Source organism: Tachyglossus aculeatus, chromosome 7, assembly GCF_015852505.1.
Source record: "Tachyglossus aculeatus isolate mTacAcu1 chromosome 7, mTacAcu1.pri, whole genome shotgun sequence".
NCBI classification, from domain to species: Eukaryota; Metazoa; Chordata; class Mammalia; order Monotremata; family Tachyglossidae; genus Tachyglossus; species Tachyglossus aculeatus.
Window position 1 is genome coordinate 42,576,660 of NC_052072.1, and position 19,283 is coordinate 42,595,942.

The 19,283-nt window shown below is 41.8% G+C and overlaps 1 protein-coding gene across 2 annotated transcripts in view; it reads right to left on the bottom strand.

The window, feature by feature from the left end:
• TP63 (tumor protein p63) overlaps positions 1-16,232 on the bottom strand; it is a 352,304-nt gene extending 336,072 nt beyond the window's left edge. For both annotated transcript variants that reach the window (XM_038749335.1, XM_038749337.1), the window contains exon 1: positions 16,191-16,232. The gene's annotated coding sequence lies outside the window, so the exon portion shown is untranslated. The remainder of the gene's footprint in view (positions 1-16,190) is intronic.
• Between the last annotated feature and the right edge of the window lie 3,051 nt (positions 16,233-19,283).

The following is a 19,283-nucleotide window of genomic DNA, read 5'->3' on the forward strand; positions in this document are numbered from 1 at the left end:
GGGTCCCATTCATCATAATAAACTGCAGGGTGACTTCACTTACCCTTTCTATGAAGACCATTTTCCTGATATGAGCCCAACATAAGGGACTGTTTAGGGGCATGTCTGTGAGAAGAGACCCTCCTCAAATCCCTCTGGAAGCCTGAATAGAATACCAAAAGCCACTACTTCATAGATCACTAAACCAGATGAACATCACGTAACATGATAAGAATATTGCAGAGGAACATCATCTTGGAGAACTGTTAGCAACCCAAACAATAGTATTGAGTGTCTATGTATCAGAGTACTATACTATGGGCTCGAGAGGATAACAGGCAAGAGACCTTGCCCTCAAGGAGCTGACAATCTAATGGATTGTGCCTGAAGGCAATCATATTAACTGATCAGCAATTCCTTAGTTCATTAGAAGAATATATTGTGTCAGTTATGAGCAGAGCATTGGGGAACATCCAGAAGCACAAAATTGATGCAGACTTTGAGCCCCATGTAGCTCAAGGATTATGTCCTATCTGCAGTATATCATATCTACCCCAGGACTTAGCCATGTGCTTGTCACAGTCAGCATTTAAACACGACAGTTGTATCATTATTAAAATTCATTCATTCACTTAACTGTATTTATTGAGCACTGTGTGCAGAGCACTGTAGTAAGCACTTGGGAGAGTCTAATATGGCAATAAACGTTTGCATTCCTTGCCCACAATACTGAAGCTTTCTCCAACTGCTCATCTGCTCTCAAGCTCTTGGTCCCTTGCTTCAAAATTTCAAAAAAAAAAAAAAAAAAAAACCCAAACCCCAAACTTTTGAACTGCTGTATGAAACCCACAGCGAAGATGGTGAAATCTGGCAGTGTGCTTGCAGAGGGCATTACATCAAGTGATAGGGCAGAAAATCCCTATCCATCCATGTTTTCCTACCCCACAAGAACCTCCAGTGGTTGGCCATCCACCTCGGCATCAAACAAAAATTCTTTACCCCTGGATTTAAAGCAATCAGCTTGCACCTTCCTATTTTACTTTGCTGATTTCCTATAACACAGCACATTCACGTCACTAACGCCAAACAACTCAGTGTACCTTGAGCTCATCAATCTCTCTGCCAACCCGTCACCCACATCCTACTTCTGGACTGGAACTCCCTCCCCATTCATATCTGACATACCAACACAGACCATAACTTTCCCCACCATATAGCCTTATTAAAATCATCTCCAAGAGGACTTCACTGACTTAAGCCTTCACTTTCCCTACTTCTTCTCCCTTCTGTGTCACCCTTGAATTTGGATTTGTACCTTTTATTCACTCCACTCTCAGGTCCACAGCACTTGTGTACATATTCACAAATTTTAATGTCTGTCTTCTCCCTTTAGATTGTAAGCTCCTTATGGTCAAGGAACATGTCTATCAACTGTTATACGGTACTCTCCCAAGTGCTTTATATAGTTTCCTGCACATAGCAAGCACTCAGGTACAATCACTTGTTCCGTCAGTGGATTCAATCACCCATGAACAACTAGCAGAGGTTTTTAAGAAATTTCAACTCCACTTGAAATGCCAGTTTAGAGAATGAAGATGACTCATTTTCACATCTTTTCCATTTCAGCCCCATGCTAAATGAAGCTATTATTGGTAGCTAATTAAAACAGCAACCTACTCTCTCTTGCAGAATTAGCAAATCTGTAAGACGGCTTCATTTGGAAATGGCAAATGGATGCTTTCCAGCAATATGCTTCATAGCATCAAGCCCCCATGACGATTCTGACTACTAATCAGGGTATGGGTCACGGAACCCAGGAGTACAGAAGGTCAATAAGTCCGATGAAACAATGGCCATTTGCAGTTGAAGAAACAGTAAAAGTAACTGACAATTACATTTCCGTACACCTTGTTCTCTGAAACACCATTCTGAAAGAAAAAAAAAAAAAAACTCACCCTGGAAACCAGTCCATTTCTTCAGGAGATTTAGCGACTCTTGGAGAGTTTCCAGTGGTAATACCTAAGGATCAGAACCAACTGTTCTTTGAAAAATATATAAGGTACTTTGGAAGGGTATGGGTTTTTTCTTTGAGATGACAATTTTAGAAAAAAAATCACTCTTTAATTAGAGGCATTACTTCAATAATGAGTCATGTCTGAAACCAGAATTTCACAAAGATAAGAGGGGGAATCCACTTATTTGCTGGAACACTGGATTTCAGCTCTGAAGAAAAATAAACCCTGTAAATTAGTTAATTTAGTAGGAGCTATTTTCTTAGGTAACATTAGGCAACAATTAGCTTGATTTTCATTTCCCTTGGGGTTTACGATTCATTTGTTAAGGTTAGATTTTTTCCCCACCATAGACTTGAGTAAATCATTTGCCGTGAAGTCTGCACTTCCTAAAACTGAAGGGACACCCATTTTCCCCAAACCTTGCTCTAAGCACTCAGCAGACTCATTTTGCATTCCCTAGCCTAAATTTGTTTATATTCCAGAGAACGTTAGAAGATAATAATAATAATAATAATGGTATTTATTAAGCACTTACTATGCACAAAGCACTGTTCTAAGTGCTGGGGAGGTTACAAGGTGATCAGGTTGTCCCACTGTGAGAACTGTGGGGCTCACAGTTTTAATCCCCATTTTCCAGATGAGGTAACAGAGGCACAGAGAAGTTAAGTGACTTGCCTAAAGTCACACAGCTGACAGTTGGTGGAGCCGGAATTTGAACCCATGACCCTTGACTCCAAAGCCCATGCTCTTTCCACTGAGCCATGCTGCTTGAAGAATCAGCAGACAGACCTACTCGCAACTCATCTTCCTAAGTACATGGATTAATATATCTAAGAATGGCAAGCACCTTTCAGACATGGCTCTGCTAGATTCTATTCAGAACCAGAAAAGATAGTTCTATCACTAAGAGTCTAAAGGAGACAGGGTTCTGGTAGTCAGAAGGTCACGGGTTCTAATTCTGACTCCATCGCCTGTCTGCTGGGAGGTCTTGGGCAACTCACTTAACTTCTCTGTGCCTCAGTTATCTCATCTATAAAATGTGGATTGAGACCACGAGCCCCACATTGGACAGGGACTGTGTCCAACCCAATTTGCTTGTATCCACCCCAGTGCTTAAGTGCTTACTATGTGCTAGGCCTTATACTAAGTGTCTGGCCCATAGTAAGCACTTAAGTAGCACAGTCATCGTTATTGTTATTTATATTGAATGCCAGAGGGGAAAATAATAATAATAATGGCATTTATTAAGTGCTTACTATGTGCAAAGCACTGTTCTAAGCACTGGGGAGGTTACAAGGTGATCAGGCTGTCCGACGGGGGGCTCACAGTCTTAATCCCCATTTTACAGATGAGGTAACTGAGGGACAGAGAAGTTAAGTGACTTGCCCAAAGTCACACAGGTGACAACTGGTGGAGCCGGGCTTTGAACCCCTGATCTCTGTCTCCAGAGCCCATGCCCTTTCCATTGAGCCATGCTGCTTCTCCATAAAATGTGCTGTGATTTTTGTTTCAGAAGAGGTGAAAGGAGAATAAACTAGGAGGGAACAAATTCCAGCTTGTAATAAAAGGGGTGCCAAGGCACACACAATCACACTCCAGGGGCGTGAAGTAAAATGATGAGTCCAGAAGGACTGGGGCTATGAACTTTCTGCGGCCTAGTGGATAGAGCATGCGACAGGGAGTCAGAGGACCTGGTTTCTAATCCCAACTCTGCCACTTTCCCGCTGTGTGGTCTTGGACAAGTCACTTAACCTCTCTATGTCTCAGTTTCCTCATCTGTAAAATGAGAATTAAGACTGTGGGCCCCATGTGGGACAGGGGTTGTGTCCAACCTGATTATCTGTATCTACCCCAGCACTTAGTACAGTGCCTGCACATGGTAAGCCCTTAAAGTCCACAATTATTATTATTATAAATCTAGAAGGCCTGGGACTAAGCCACCAGAAGCCCAATCACAGCATAAACTGATCACTAGGAAAGAGGAACCCAGACGTGGGGAAATATGGAGGGGAGCAGATTAAAGCAAGAATTTAGGGAGGGGGAGAGAAATAGGGCAATGGGAAAAGATGGGTAGAAGGTGGCAAATGACTGCTTGAAGGGTAGTGAAAAAGTGAACGGAATGGAGAAACAAAAGAGGAAGTGGAGAGCAGTAAGCAGAGAGAGACAATAGGTAAGTAAAGCAGTAGATTTACAGTAAATGCAATTAGTGGATGATGGAAAGGAATGAAGGTGTGCTAGCTGAGTCAACTTTCTTTGCTGTTCCACTAATTGCATCATGCTTTGCCTTTCAATCTTTCTTTCAGAACATATTTGCTGCAGGGGTTGGTGGGGGGCAAAAAACTAACTTCTGCCTTCTTTTGCCTTCTCTACTGATGGCTTAAAATAATGATTTCTTCTGCTCCAGGCACATGAGATGCTAAATCTGGTCCCTCTAGGGACCCTGCTAGACATCAAGAAGTCTATTCATTTCCTTGCCTAGGTCTTGTGAAGAGCACACACAGATGACAAAGGCTTAATTATCCCACTCCACTTGATTGAATAACAACTTCCTGTTCTAAGCCATCCACCAATGTACAAAGATACCAATCAACATGAATTTAAGACAACTGAACACCTAGTTGAGTTATGGTGTTTATTAAAGGCTCACTGTGTGCCAATAGGGTCGGTAATGTGTCCAGTTTTCAGCTGACTGGTCCACTGTTTGGTGTTTGCCTTTTAAATCTTAAGCATGGAATCTTCTTCCACCCAGCTCCCATGGCTGTCTCATGGCTCTGACACTGTACTACGGAAATAGTTCATATGGACTTGGGAGGGGAATATAACTGTTCTGGAACTAGTTGAGGAGAGAGAAGAAAGAGCCAGGGATCCCACCTTTCATTTCATTCATTCAATCATATTTATTGAGCACTCACTCCATGCAAAGCACTGTTCTAAATGCCTAGAGGAGTACAATATAACAATAGACACATTTCTTGCCCACAACAAGTTTACAGCCTGGGGGGAGAGGTGGACATTAATAAAAATAACAGACACATTACATGAGTGTTGTGGGGTTGAGAGGGGGGAATGAATAAATGGAGCAAGTCAGGGTGACACTGGAGGGAGTGGCAGAAGAGGAAAAAGAGGAAGTCAGGGAAGGCCTCGGATGAGATATGCCTTCATTAAGGCTTTGGAGGAGCGGGAGAGTAATTGTCTGGCAGATATGAGAAGCGGTGCGGCTCAGTGGAAAGAGCCCAGTCTTTGGAGCCAGAGGTCATGGGTTCAAATTCCGGCTCCACCAATTGTGTGACTTTGGTCAAGTCACTTAACTTCTCTGTGCCTCAGTTACCTTATCTGTAAAATGGGGATTAAGACTGTGAGACCCCGTGGGACAACCTGATCACCTTGTAACCTCCCCAGAGCTTAGAGCAGTGCTTTGCACGTAGTAAGTGCTTAATAAATGCCATCATTATTAATTATTATTATATGAGGAGGGAGAGTATTCCAGACCACCTGGAGCGGCTCTTGAAGAGTTGCCAAATTTGAGCTCACATACATAAAGAGCACACTCTGTAATTGGAGGTCAAAGGCACCTCCTCCTTATCGCTGTCATTGGCCACCCTACCTGTCAAGCACAGGCTGGGATTAATATGAGATAATCTGATCAAAATCTGTCCCTGTCCCATGTGACATTCACACCTGCCTTTTTGAGACTTTCCTTGTTTTTTGATTGAATAAGGTAAAAAAAAATACCTAAAACTAAAAACTAAGTACCTTAAATATGCTGGGGAAGCAATGTGGCCTAACGGAAAGAACACAGACCTGGAAGCCGAAGGACATGGGTTCTAATCCCAGTTTTGCCATTTGCCTGCTGTGAGTGGCCTTGGGCAGTCACTTTGTCATCATTTTCCTCATCCGTAAAATGGGGATTCAATGCCTGTTCTCCCTCCTACTTAGACTGTGAGACCCATGTGAGTCAGGGACTCTTTCTGAGCTGCCTATATCGAATACAATCCAGGGTACAGTGCACTGCTTGACACATAGTAAACACTTAAATACTACAATTCTTATTTCTGTCTCCTCTTTTGCAACATCCCAGATTGACTTTAAACACTAAAACAGTCAGAGAGGGCTGCATGAGCAGTTCTGAGGTGCCTCTCTACCTCACTCTCTGCCTGACACAGCTATCTGAGGTAAAAAAATCAAAGATCCTCTACCTCTGATGAAGTTAGTCTATTCCCTGAAACTCCGCACTTTCAAGCCTAATTCAGTGTCTTGAATTTGCACTATCAATCAGTGACATTTATTGAGTGCTTACTCTGTGCAAACAATCCTCAAAAGTCCAGTTTGGGTGGGGGTGGACATTGCTTCTCTTCATCTACACCTCCACAGGTAAGGTTTTTTGGGGGTTTTTTTTTAGGTAAATGAATTTAGAAAATTGTTGGAATAAATTTGGAATGCATACAGAAGGATAAAGCCCAAATTTGTTGGACCATTAAGACAAAGCCATATTTACTTGTTCACAATCACAGAATTTTATTATTTCAAAGTGTGAGTGGTGCCTATTTTTTGGCCCCCATTTCTAGTCACTAAACTGAGGGCATTAAAAATAACTTCACAGGTGTCAGTTTGAACAGGGAGTTTCAACCTCACCACCCATCTCCGGGATGATTTATAAACAGCAATTAAAAAAAGGGGATCATACGAGAGAACTTCCTCGGATCTTGCAAACGTTAACCCTGAGAAGGCCTAATAGCTGTCAAGATGCAGTAGATCTTTTCCACCATGCCCCTCTCCTCCCTTGGTGAGGTTGGAGCTGGCTGACTTTCAGCAGGATTCACTCAGTCAGGATTTCCTGACTTTTCCCAAGAGCCAACACCTCCAAGACAGCTCTGGGCCCTTAAAACAATATTGAATACTAAAATCCAAGTGAGAACTCAATTTAAATTTTTAGAAGCAATGTGGCCTAGTGGAAAGAGCAGTAGCCTGGGAGCCAGAAAATCTGGATTCCAATACTGGCACTGCCACTTCTCTGCTGTGTGACCTGGGGCAAGCCACCTAAATTCTCTGTGCCTGAGTTACCTCAGCTGTAAATTGGGGATTAAGACTGTGAGCCCTACGTGGGTCATGGACTGTGCCCAACCTGATTATCTTGTATCTATCCCAGTGCTTAGGGGAGTGCCTGCCATATAGTAAGAACTCAGAAATACCGTTTAAAAACCAGTGACTTTCTTAATCTCAATTTAGAAAATTTTTAAGGAAGAATCCTCCCTATTATTCTCATAGGGGAAAAATATTTTCTTTTTCAAAATGACTGGAGAACATACCATTTAGATCATTCCTGGTGGATCACTTAAAAGTATTAAATGCTTTTTGTATTTTATATTAAAAAAACCAGGTCAACTACATAAAAGATGGCCCACCCCTTTCAGTCTTGGCCTTAAGCCAGGCATTTTGATGATTCGTTTGCCAAGCAGCAAGACAGGCAAGTGGGAACAATAGCAGTCATGCAGACTGTAGCAATAAACATCTTTAAGCAACTAACAATATTTCCAGTGACCTCCTTGAAGAACCTAATGGGTTAAAAGTTTGGACATCTGGTGAAATACTAGCCTCAGCTGTTCCTCAAGTGACATCTTCTTGGGTCAAATTTATCTCTTCTCTCCAGTCCATCTGCTCCCAGCTTGTCATGATAAGCACTTGTGAGTTGCAAAGCAAAGGGTACACAGCAACAGAGGGGTAGCATCTTCGAGTTTAACTAGACAATGATATCAGAGCAAAAACAGCACCCAGACTTCTGTGCCTGATCTCCCTGTTCCTTCGCTATGTAACACAGTCACATTCCCAGGCCAGGGTCAGGCAGAGGGTAGGAAAGCACTGAATTCCTCCCATGACTGGAGGGTAAGAGACAGGCTTAATTGTGAAAAGGCCACCCCTGGATTAAAACAAGGTGCCATTGGCTTCCTGAAGCAACAAGGAGGGGGATAGCGCTGCTATCTTTTATGCAGTTAAGACCTCTTATGAAGTGTTTCAAGTGGCAAAGAAGTGGTATGCATGTCCAAGTAGGTGCTAGTCATGTCCTGAACTAGAGGTGTTGCTGGAACTTGGGCTGGTTATTTCCGTATCTGCTGTAACTGCAGACAATGCTCACCATAGGAAAAGGATGATGTTAGCAAGAGTTATCGTGCAGGAGCAAGGCTGACTCAGAGCAAACTTCACATTTCACTTGTAAAAATGCATCAGCTGCTTTTGGATATATTCCTAAACAGGGAGAGTTTTCCCATCTTTCCACCAAAGTTATTGAAATATGACAAAAGATACAAGGAATTTCAAACTTCCCCATTTGCTTTATTTCCTGGGGAGGAATGTGAGGCAAAGCAGACATTTAAGGCAGCAGCACTGATCTGGGTACAAGTCTATTCGTAAGGATTTTGATCTTCATACAATAAAAATATGCCAGTACCTAGTATGCTTCTAGGAGATACAACACACAGCAGGAATCCTTTCTAGCAATTTGTCTTTAAACCAAGAGAACATTTATTGCATCTCAAATTCAATTTGAATACCATCACTGCCACCAGCAACAAGTATTTATTGAACATTTACTGTACATATAACATAGTGTTGAAGAGAATTATGGAATGTGAAGAGTGGAAATGAGGGGTGTTGTCCATCAGGACCCTATAGACTCAAGCCAGTCAGTCACTGACATTTATTGAGCACTTACTATATGCAGAGCGATGTACTAAGTGCTTGGGAGAGTTGGGAATGGGTCTACTGTACACTCCCAAGCACTTAGTACACTGCTCTGCACACAGTAAATGCTAAATAAATATGACAATGAATGAATACAACACAGTTATGTTTCTTGTCTATAAAGAGCTTACAGTCTAGAGGGTCATTCCAATATTCTGATTCTTTAGGGAAGGAAGGGGTATGTGATGCCAAAGGATTGCTTGGCAGAGAAGCTCAGTGGGATGTTACCAGCATACACTCACCAAAAAAAGAGGAAGGGAGGTGTGGCTCAGTGGAAAGAGCTCGGGCTCTTGAGTCAGAGGTCATGGGTTCAAATTCTGGCTCCACCACTTGTCAGCATGTGACTTTGGGCAAGTCACTAAACTTTTCTGTGCCTCAGTTCCCTCATCTTTAAAATGGGGATTAAGACTGTGAGCCCCATGTGGGACAACCTGATCACTTTGTAACCTTCCCAGTGCTTAGAACAGTGCTTTGCACATAGTAAGCGCTTAATAAATGCCATTATTATTATTACCCATCATCCCACTGTTCATTGTCCCAACTGCTCAGATTCACTATGATACCAAGAGTGCCCACAGAGTAGGGTGAAAACTGGAACATCAGGGTCTCACCCCTTCCTGGTTTGCCTTCCTCATCCTCTTGGAGGAGAAGAAAGTGTGAGGTTAAAATACCCCAACATTCAAGTAGCTCCATACTACAAGCCCTGAATTATTCAAGAACTCAATTAAAGTGGGCATATTCCAGTTTTTGAACAGTTTTGGTCGGACAAGAGGAGTAGTATGAAGGAGGAAGGGAGGAGGAGAAAAAGGAAGAGAGAAGGGAGGGTTCTTTCAAGGCATGATGTCCATGTTATCTAGGACAGTACTAATTTCATTAGATCAATCGATATTTATTGAGTGCTTATGACATGAAGCACTTTCCCTGTTCATAATGACCTTAAAATTTAGGGGTATATTTTGTTAGAGCTATATTTTGTTCCTAAAATAGTCTTTAAGAGCATATACAAATTCTGACTTTGTAGAGGTAGTATGGATTTGTATATGCTGCTCAGGGTGCTAGCATTTATACCTGAAAAAAATGGCTGAAATAATAAACTTCTCACAGACTACCCTTTAGACTGTAAGCTCCAACCACATTAAGTTCATTATGGGCAGGGAATGTGCCTACCAACTCTATGGGATTGTACTCTAAATTCTTAGTATGATATTCTGCACTCAGTAAGTGCTCAATAAATAGTACTGATTGATTGATGTAAGTCTGTAAGCGCAAATGGACTGTCAATCCTCCTCAAACTCATCCTGTTAACTCTACTGAAACTGTCCAAAATCCATCAATAATTCTAGGAAAAAATGAATGGTCTTTTTTTATTCCTTTTAAAACTCTCTCTTGCTTTAGATTCCAGTGAGCACTCTCTCTGGCCTTAGTTTACAAAGGCACAATATTATCTTAAGCTTCGTCTTCCTCACTTCACCTTTCTTGGCTTATTTTCTAGTTCTTTCCTCAGTCCAGTGTAGCTCTCAAGCCTCAGTTTTTAGACCGTTTGCTTTTCTCATTTCATTGCTGGAAGAACTCATTTTCTCATATGGTTTCAACTGCCTCTATGTAGATGACTCTCACATCTATATTTCCATCCCTGACTCACCTTCTCCCCAGTCTTGTATTTCCTACTCTCTCCGCAATATACTCATTCGGATGTTTGCTGTCCCCTTAGCAGGTCAAACTAATCCCTCCTCAAACTTTCCTTTCATCATTTTCGTATCACTGACAACATCACTAATATCCTCCCTGCCTCTAACGTTTGTAGACTTGGTATCATTTTTGACTTAAGCCTCTTATTCACTGTCCTCATGCAATGATCCTATTCAGTTATATTCCTGAATCTGTTCCTTACCCCCCACCCAAAGTTCCAGCCTACATAGAGCAGTGATAATCATCTCTCTAAAACATTGGTTAGATTTTATTTGCTACCTCAGGCTTCAGTGACTCCACTTGACCAATGGCAACAAATTAAAAACTTGTAACCAGAGACACTTCAGTCCTCCACAAATTGTCTCCCACTAATCAGACTAATACTAATGATAATAATAGCATATGTTAAGAATTTATATGCCAAGCACTCAACTAATCACTGGGGTAGATACAAGCTAATCAGCTCTGACACAGTCCCCCTCTCACATGGGGCTCAGTGTGAACAGGAGGGAGAATCCCCATTTTAGAGATGATGAAACTGATGCACAGAGAAGGCAAGCAATTTGTCCAATGTCACACAGCAGGCAAGTGACAATGAGATTAGAACTCAGATCCTCTGACTTCCAGGACTGTACTCTTTCCACTAGGCCATGTTCCTTCTCCAAACAACATCATCAACAACTACTACTCCTCCTTCTTCTGCCATAACCTCAGTTATTCACCATAGTTATGCTCATCCACCCACTTTATAGAACTCCTCTGCCCCCAAATCAATACAAATGACTTTCAGGATATCTAGCAAGACCCCTACTTCAAATCATATCCCCCTTCCCCAAAGCTCTGCTAAAAACCCACCAACAAGAAGCTTCCCCTGATGATTCTTTTTCCACTGTGATTCATTTCATTTGGGTCAACACAGGTGATTCTCTGGAAATGTATTGTTTACATTTCTACAACTTAAAGTCTTATAGGTTTTTCCTGGAATTTCACTTATTTTTCTAATTTTGTTCCTGCTTGTAATTCTTTACCTTTCAGTAGTTTACGATCCTATGGGAAGGCAGTACAAATTAAGAACAGAGACATAAAACATGAGGCTATTTGTCCCAAGATCTATATTAGTTGGGCAGTGTGCAGCTGGACCACAGAAAATCTGCTTGCTGCTCATATTTCTCTTTCTGTGATAATCATAAAAGCTGAGCACATTGCTCAGCATTACTTTAAACATTAGGTCTATGAAAGCACAACAGCCTCTGGTCGCTATAGCCATGCTCACCAAGCCCCTCAGAGTAAGTCAGAAGGAACTTTGTTCTAATTCTAGTTCTGCCACTTGTCTGCTGTTTGACCTTGTGCAAGTCATTTAACTTCTGTGTCCCTCAAATACTTCATCTGTAAAATGGGGATTAAGATGTTGAGCCCCATGCTGGGCAGGGACTCTGTCCAACCTGATTTGCCTGTATCTACCCCAGAGCTGAGTACAGGGCCTGACACATAGTAAGCGTCTAAGAAATGCCATAAAAAAGCCCTGAACAAATACTATAAAAAACCCTCATAAAATTCCCCTGCCTCAGAGTTTTTTACCCTTTCCTTTCACCTTTTCTCACTCATACTCATTGTTAAGAAATCTAGACATAAATGCTGGAGCACTGTGGTAACGGTTCACTAGATTGTAAACTCCCTACTAGATTGTAAAATCCCTGAGGGTGGGGTTCGTGTTTAGCAACTTTTTTTGTACTGTATAATTCCAAGTGTGCTATACACAGTAAGCACTCAAATACCACTTAATAAGGATGAGAATGGTGAGAGGAAAATGGAAATTTAGAACTGGAAAAAAACAGAATTAACTGCTGCTGCCTTCAGCCCTACAATTGGACAAAGGGAGATCCAGTAGTACACATGCAACATATATACATACAGCCTTTTCTTTTTTTTTTTTACAGGATATGGCTAAATCCTTGTGTCTCTTTGTGGTAGAACTCTGCACAGACCAGAGAACCATGGCTATGGCTTGGCCCACTCCAGCCCAATACTGGTTCCAACCACTGGGTTGCAAGCACTGAATCAGAAGTAGTCACAAGGAATTCACTTCTTGTAGACACTGCTATCAATTATTGAACTTTTTTTTTTTAACTAAGGCACAGAGAAGTTAAGGGACTTGCCCAAGATCACACAGCAGACTAGGGAGGAGCAGTACACAGTACAAAATACTTGGGAGAGTACAATATGAGTTGGTAGACATGTTCCCTTCATGGATCTTGTAATCTAGTGGGAAGACAGACATAAAATTATAGATTCTCCCTTTATACTGTATGCTTCCCCCTCTAGACTGTAAGGATGTTTTGGGAAGGGAATGTGTGGTTATTGTTATAGTGTACTCTCCCAATTGCGTAGTATAGTGCTCTGCACACAGTAAGCACTCAATAAATACAATTGAATGAATGAATATGGGAAGCAGCAGAGTATTAAGAATATGTACAGAAGTGCCTTAGGGTTGAGGGTAGGGTGATTATCAAAGTCCTTAAGAAGTACAGACCCAAGGACAGTCAATGCAGAAGAAAAGGTGAATAGGGTGGGGAAAAATCAGAGGTTAGTCAGGGAAGGCTTCCTGGAGGAGATGGAATTTTAATAGGACTTTGAATCAATCAGGCAGTCAATTGTACTTATTGAACACTTTCTGGCTTCAGTGTACTGTACTGAGCACAATATGACAGAATTGGTAGACACATTTCCTGCCCACAATGGGGAGAGTGGTGATCCAACAGGATGGGGAGTTCCAGGGCAGGGGGAAAACATGGGCAAGAGTTAAGCAGTGAGACAGACGATATCAAAATACAGTAAGTTGGCATCAGAGGAGCATAGAGTGCAGGCTGGATTGTAGTAGGAGAGGAGTGAGGTTAGATAGAAAGAGGAGAGCTAATTGAGTGTCAAAGCCAATGGGAAGGAGTTTCTATTTGATGTGGCAGTGGATATGCCAACATTGGAGTTTGAGGATATGTGCACAGTATATGTTACCATTTGTGTGTACAGTTTCCCTCAGCTACTGAGTGCATTAGACATTTGTGCAACTGTCAAATAAAAGCATCCCCACCACACCCACAAGATTGATTTAGAATGCATAAAAAGGGTACACTGTTCAGTCCTCCAATCAACAGTATTTGTCACTGGTATTTCTTGAATGCTTACTGTGCCCAGAGCAGTGAACTTAGCCCATGGAAGAGTACAATAAAAGAGGTTTGGCAGACATGATCCATGATCTCAAGGAGCTTGCCATTTAGGAGGAACAGTCAGTAGAGGAAACATAATTTATTGAGACTGAGTCCACCAGCCCCTGCTGGAGTTCCACAGTGGAATTTCGAGATGGAAATCCTGATTGTCAAGAAGCTTGTGTCTGCACTGGTTTTGTCTGGGACTCTTTTTCATGGCCATGGAGTGATTTGATAACCCAAAGTGCACATTTGGGTGCTGATGGAAATTGCTGTCCGTTTAGATTCCATGGCTTCCTCAGAAGTTGTGTCCTTACAGGTTATGATCTCAGGCATTCTTTGGATGGGGGCCACTGGAGTGTCACTGAACAAACCCAACAGAAACATATCCATCAGTGGTACAGCATCACCAAGACCTCTGGCAAGGAGCGGAGCATGTGCACTGCTGGTAACTTGTTCCGGCATTTGGTGGGTGACTTCAAAGTGGCTTAAGACTTTGTGATTACATCTCCCTCTAGTGACAGAAGTGCTTACCAGTGTCAGTTCCCCTTTGCCTCCCATTGGAGAAAATATTAAACTCTAACGACTATTAAGGATGGATTAATTGCACAATTACAAAGCAGATCTTTCATGGAACTCTCCTCCGAGGTCTCCCACCGTTCCTTTACTGTAAACAGGTGGCACCGTCATCTCTATGTTACAATCCAGAGAACTGGGACACTAAGGGAACTCAAGCAAGCATTCAATAATAGTGTGCTAACCTCATACTTCAATGTTCGGGAGAGTTTATTGAGCAACAACGCTCATTGCAGTGTTCAGAGTTCAAGGTTCTTCACCACCATTAGGATCCATGCAGACAAATTGTCTCTAATAACCCCACAACTATCAGAAACAATTGGCAGTTTTAAGAGGAGGGTTCAATTCAGAAGATGGGCAATCCTTCCCTCCTTTCCTTAAGGTAGATACTGGTGGTTTGGCCCTGCCTATACTCCCTGTGGTTAGGGGGAGGCTGACAGATCTAGAAGATGAGATAAAACCTTCCTGCATAGGAAGGTATCTTTAAAATGAGCTACTTTAAATCAAAACTATTCTGAGGTGATATTTCCTTTAAGCTACCAGCTTTTAACTGGGTTCTAGAAATCATCACAAGACAGAGCCTGAAAAGAGTCCAGAAATGAAAACTGAATTCCTCAGAACTATGTGGACCTCAAGGAGCCACTGGAAAGAACAAAAAGAAAAAGGAAAAAAAATAAAAAACCCAAACAGTCCAAATCAGGATTGCAGAGTGGCTAGACTTATGAAGCATCTCAATTTCTCCCCAAGTGGAAAAAATGATCAACAAAAACGTTGGTGAACCATATCTCATGAACAAAACCTTGGACATCTGACATGAAAAAAATTACACACATTAGTTCATAAAATTCTCTCCATAATACCTTGAGTTTGTATTGCTTGTCATTTCTCTATAGTACATTCATAACAATTATTTATTTGTTCCTTCTGATAGGAGAGTCAAGTACTAGCCCCAAATCGGATAAAAACCCCATTTCAGAAGAGGAAATAGGCAAATGTAGGTCAGAGTGACTTGCCTGCGTTCACAAGCCAACTAGTAACAACGGTGGGATCAGAACCAGATCTGACCCCAAACCATGTTGCTGACTTAGTTCAGAAACAGCTAAGGAGGAAACAACAATTCTGAGAAGCATTTCTGCTTATTCACGTGCTTAATCTCAACTGCCTCCACTTAGTTACATGGAGCCAAAGCTGGGAACAAGAAATCAAGTTCATGGGCTGATTTTTCCATTTACCTACAGGCTTTTGTTTACCAAGCGCTCACATCCTTTCTGGACTATGGTGGTTAATACAGACATTTGTCCAGTCACTTTCATTTCGCATGGACAACCAGAAATCAGAGTTTTATTGCTTTTATAGGACCCCATTGAATTTCAAGGAAGAGAAGGTCATGATCACTTTTCGAGTGATTCCTGGCACCTTCTCCTGGTTTGGTTGGTTTAGTAACTTAGCTCACATTACTAATAAACACCTCACTTCACATTTCACCTCAGTTACCACTGGACTCTTCAGTATCTCAGGCTGACTAGGAAGACTTACAAATCAAACTCAGGAGCCACCTACCCCTTAGAAAGCAACATATGACTTTTACATTTCACAAATAGACATTTTCAAATGCCATTTTACATTTTCTTCACAGCCCAGAAAACATAACAGAAAATTCCTATTCAGCACCTAGCTGGAAAGGATACAGTGTTGGTCCAGATGAAATAGCTACATTATGCTTCCTGGAATTATTTTAATGTTTCATTTGCTGCTGTGGCCTGGGTCACTTTCTAAGTTTGGGTGTGTTCACCCTTCAACAGAAATTGTGTTTCACCTCTAAGGTGATCAACAGTTTCATAGCAAAGCAAAACAAAGTGATCTCTAGAGAAAAGCAGTTTTATGATACTGAAACTTTGTTGTCTATTAGAAACTACTTTGAAATTCATCAGAAAAGTCAGTCTCCTTACTTGAACAGATATTCCCAATAATAAAATACCTTGAACTCATAAATCACCTTTCTTCTGCTTGTAGTCAATTACTTTCATCCTCCTCCAGTAGAATAAAGGAATGAATACCTTGTTAGCCTCCTACAAGAGCAGAAAGAAGGTGAGCTTCAGAAGGAGAAACAGAAAGTCACTCAAAGGCTCATGACCCCATGGAAACAGCTAGCCAATGGTAGGCTCGGTCTGATGATTATTTCTACCAGCTGGGCTGGCCACCTGAGTAAATTTAGCAGCCAAGCACCTGATCCTAGTGTACTATTGAATGGTAGGCTGATGGTTCACCCTTTAGCCAACCGTTTCAACCTTTAACTTTGGGTTCTCACTGTTCCCTTGGGCTTCAGATCAGCCCAACCTTCAGAAATGAAATGTCAGCCAGGGCATTAAAAATGGATAGAGTAGAGCATTTGAGATGGTCGGGATTTCTCCACTATCTGTGGTTACTAGCTGTCTGAAGGCTCATTGGTATTTGGATTCAGATTTATTTGAGCTTGTCTGGTACTTCAGGCAGTAAAGCATGTGCCATCTGGGGAATAATGAGCCATGGAAGGATTTCCTAGGAAAACCACAACAGCACTTAAGTCATCAAAGACATTTTGATTAATGTGCTGGATGAAATCAGTTTGACTTTCTCACACACTATGAATCTCTTACTATGAAAACCACAGTCAGACTCCCAAGACATGCACGTGTTATGGTCTGTTTCAATAAGCATTCACTGGGCAACTTTTCCTTCTAGGGAGAAAAATTGATTATAATTTCTTTTTTCCACATCTCGCCCTGTGTTGCATAGAAGCAACTGAAGGACATGGAGTCACTTTACAGCAAAGCAACCTCACCATATATTTAAGTGCTTAGTACAGTGCTCTGAGCCCCCTCCTTCATCTCCCCCTACCCCCCATCCCCCCTGCCTTACCTCCTTCCCTTCCCCACAGCACCTGTATATATGTTTGCACGTATTTATTACTCTATTTATTTATTTTACTTGTACATATTTATTCTATTTATTTTATTTTGTTAATATGTTTTGTTTTGTTCTCTGTCTCCCCCTTCTAGACTGTGAGCCCACTGTTGGGTAGCGACTGTCTCTGTATGTTGCCAACTTGTACTTCCCAAGCGCTTAGTACAGTGCTCTGCACACAGTAAGCACTCAATAAATACGATTGATTGATTGATGGCTCTGCACACAGTAAGCGCTCAGTAAGTATGATTGAATGAATATATTCATTACCTTCTTTGGGAGAGCTAACAGGCTTGTGAATAGAGTGCTAGTGAAACACTAACACAGTGTGTCTTTAAAGACCATTTGAAAAATGGCATTTATTGAGTGCTCACTGTGTGAAAAGCACTGGATTAAGTGTCTGGGGGAGTACAATACAACAGAGTTGGTAGTTATGTTCCCTGCCCACTATAAGCTTGCAGTCTAGAGGGGGAGACAGACATAAATATAAATAATTTATAGATAGGTATACAAGTGCTGTGGGGCTGAGGTTAGGGCAAAAACTAAATGTCCAAAGGACATTAGACTGATTGATTGATTGATATCACACCCTATCCTCTAAGTCATGTAGAAGTGAGCAATGAGAAGAAATGGACTTTCTTTTCAGACAGGGCAGTATGAATGGATCCTCAATGGTCATTTGCATTTAAGAAAATATACATTTCTTCAAGTAATTGGACAAAGTACAGTTGAAAAGCAGGATAACCTAGTGGATGGAGCACAGGTTTGAGAGTCAGGAGGATCTGGCTTCTAATTCCAGCTCTGCCACTTGTCTCCTGTGTGACCTTGGGCAAGTCACTTCACTTCTCTGGGCCTCAGTTACCTCATCTGTAAAATGGGGATTAAGACTGTAAGCCCCTGCCATGCAGGGCAGCGACTGTGTTCAACCCAATTTACTTGTAATAATAATGATGGTATTTTCTAAGCTCTTACTATGTGCCACACACTGTTTCAAGAGCTGGAATACCCCAGCACTTAGTACAGTGCCTGGCACATAATAAGCACTTAACAAATACCACAGTTATTATTATTATTTGGGTTGGGTTTCGGGAACAGTGATCTCATCTTCAAATAGGAAATCCAACTCTATTTTGTGTCAGTATAGATTCAGATTTGAAAATGTTTTCCTTCAGCTGTGAGAGCACAATGGAGAACATAGTTCCAAGCACATCCAAGAGTGAGGCCCAACTTCTTTGAGCCCTGTAAGGACACCTGAGTGAGTTGAAAATAATCTGCGTTTAGACAGCTCAGAACATCAACAGATAAGTATCTCTGGCCCAGTAACTGCTGAGCTATTAACAAGGTCGTTAAAGTGCCTAAAACAATTTTTCACTTGTTTGACAACTAAATTCAGAGATATAGTAGGACGCATTTCTCTTCATTATTTTCATTTGAATATTGTACAAAATTGATGAGGGCCTTCATTCTTTGCTACCCTGTACTTCAAGCCTCATTCATGGAGGAATTTACCTTCCCTTTGCTTCAATAGCTTTCATTTAAAGCAGCCATTAGTTCAATTCACTCTGTAATGGGGAATGTTGGGAAACTTGACGAAATGTTTTTATTTTCTAGGGGTGGGAGGGAAACTGTTCTGAGGGAGCCTCAGGGGATTTGGTCTAGTCTCTAGGCACCCTGGAAAAATGTGCCTAACTCCCAGTTTGGGGGGCTCCAAGAGAGATTAGGGTGATTCCAGCACCCTCAGCTTTCCAGTGTTTTTGGTGGAGTCTTTGAAAGGAACTTGGCCAAACCAAAACTCCCAGGGCACCCACCTGGAGCTCATCAGTACTAGAGGAAATAGTACTTATTGAGCACCTACTATTCACACTGCTGTACCAGGCATTTGAGAAAGTAAAACTGAAGCAGAAGACAGGGTCCTTCCACACAAGAAGCTTCTCATCTAGCGGAATGCTGAGATTGCTCAAAGACAGAGAGGGGAGGGGAGTCACCAGGGTACCTGCAGCCCGGAGCAGACCCTGTGAGACTCTTCTGACCATCCCAAGAGACCACAAGTCACCATAGGGCCTGGAGACTCCTTTAAGCCTGGAAACACAGTGGCCAAAGTTTGTCCTCCAGCCCCAGTTTTGCTAGAATAGGGGAACTGTGACAT